Source organism: Panthera pardus, unplaced genomic scaffold (assembly GCF_024362965.1).
Source record: "Panthera pardus isolate Hobbes unplaced genomic scaffold, ASM2436296v1 HiC_scaffold_3, whole genome shotgun sequence".
NCBI classification, from domain to species: Eukaryota; Metazoa; Chordata; class Mammalia; order Carnivora; family Felidae; genus Panthera; species Panthera pardus.
Window position 1 is genome coordinate 3,534,858 of NW_026526876.1, and position 2,280 is coordinate 3,537,137.

Sequence of the window (2,280 nt, forward strand, 5' to 3'; positions counted from 1 at the left end):
GTGAGGAGAGGATGTAGGTAGGAACACGAGGCAGGAGGCTGGGCGGCCTGAGGCCCCTGGGGAGGTGGGTGGGAGGTGACCCAGAATGTGGCTGGACTCAGACGAGAATCAGGTAGACTCTGGCACGATTTGGGGAAAGGAAGGGGAAAGACACAGGTAAGTCTGCAGTTGGAAGAGACATTAGAGGAGCTCCTTGGGATTTCTTCCCTCCCCTCCCCTCCCTCCCTTCCCCTCCCCTCCCCTCCCTCCCTTCCCCTCCCTCCCCCTCCCTCCCCCTCCCTCCCCTTCCCTCCCCTTCCCTCCCCTCCCTTCCCCTCCCCTCCCCTCCCCTCCCTCTCCTTCCCTCCCCTCCCTCCCCTCCCCTCCCTATCCTCCCCTCCCTCCCCTTCCCTCCCCTTCCTTCTCCTCCCTCCCTCCCCTTCCCTCCCTTCCCTCCCCTCCCTCCCCTCCCTATCCTCCCCTCCCCTCCCTTCTCCTCCCTCCCCTCCCCTCCCTCCCTTCCCCTCCCTCCCCTTCCCTCCCCTCCCCTCCCTTCCCCTCCTTCCCCTCCCTCTCCTCCCCTCCCTTCCCCTCCCCTCCCTCTCCTCCCCTCCCTCTCCTCCCCTCCCCTTCCCTCCCCCCCTTTCATTCCCTCCCCTCTCTCCCCTCCCCTCCGTCCCCTCCCTTCCCCTCCCTTCCCCTCCCTCACCTTCCCTCCTTCCTTTCCTTCCCTCCCCTCCCTCCCCTCCCCTTCCCTCCTTCCCCTTCCCTCCCCTCCCTCCTCTTCCCTCCCCCCCTTTCCTCCCCTTCCCTCCCTCCCCTCCCTTCCCCTTCCCTCCCCTCCCCTCCATCACCTCCCCTCCCCTTCCTTTCCCTTCCCTTCCCTCCCCTTCCCTCCCATCAGAGTGCCCTAGAGGGCCTGTTAAAACACAGATCCCCCTGGCGCCACCCACAGAATTTCTGATTCAGGAAATCAGGGGCAGCGGCTTTTTAAACGTGTTTCCCCGGGATACTGATGCTGCCAGTCAGGTGTGTCTGGGGACCAAACTTTGAGAAGAGCCGGAAGAGCTGGGGCCTGAGCAGGAAGGAGGTAAATTGTTGTCTCCCGAGAGCTCATTAAGGTTGCAAAAGGGGACAGAAAAAGCATTTCTTGACTCTGAGGAATTTAGGCGTTACTGAAAGAACTGGCCTGGAGGGAACACTCACAACACACACACACACACACACACACACACACACACACACGCACAAAAGGGGTCTCTGTCTCTCAGTTCATTTTCTTTCGAAGAACAACCCTCCTGCTTTCCAGGGTGACCAGTTAGCTTACTCTCTCAGCAGCTCTCCTGACACCTGGGGCCTTCTTTTGGCCACCAGGTAAATGCACCAGGGTCCCCGATGGCTGGCGGCATGTGCCGGGGATGGACGTGAACCCCTACGTTTTAGTCCGAAAGCCTGCCGGGTCAAGCCGACCACCTGTGTAAGATCCCAGTCTGTGGATCTAGCCCTTCTCCGGACCCTCAGAGCTGTGGGATACCTTGCCCAGGCCTTTTCCAGAAAGGGTACTCTCAGATGGCCAGAGAAATGGTGTCTGGCGAGGAGGAGAGCCAGCGGTGGGGCCAGGGGCCAGGTCTCCATGAGTTCCAAGTACCTCCATGCAAACAGGACGCCCGAGGGACGCATCCACCTAGGGCGGCTGAGAACTGTTCACAAGGCTGACTTCCTGCTTTTTCCCCTCTACTTCTCTCATTCTTTCTCCACTGCTCCATGCATGATTTGCTTTAATCTAGCTGTTTAGTTATGTAATCAGTGCTCCTGAACTCAACACCCAACACAGAACAAAGCCAAGGCAGCCATTTCATCATACGGTTCTCTTCCAGACCTTTGCCCTAACTCCTGATTCCTGTGTTCATCATTCCCTGTTTCCCTCTTTAATTTAATTTAATTTAATTTAATTTTATTTTATTTATTTATTTATTTATTTATTTATTTATTTGAGAGAGAGAGAAAATGAGACAGAGTGTGAGCAGGGGAGGGGCAGAGAAAGAGGGAGACACAGAATCCAAAGCAGGCTCCGGGCTCTGAGCTGTCAGCACAGAGCCCGACGCGGGGCTTGAACCCACGAACTGAGAGATCATGACCTGAGCCCAAGTCGGAGGCTTAACCGACTGAGCTACCCAGGGTGCCCCTCTTTATATTATTTTAAAATTTCTTTGTATAATGGGCAACGTCAAACCCACACAAAACTAGGGAGACTAATAAAGTGAACCCATATGCCCCTATCATCCAGATTCCAGCTTTTCA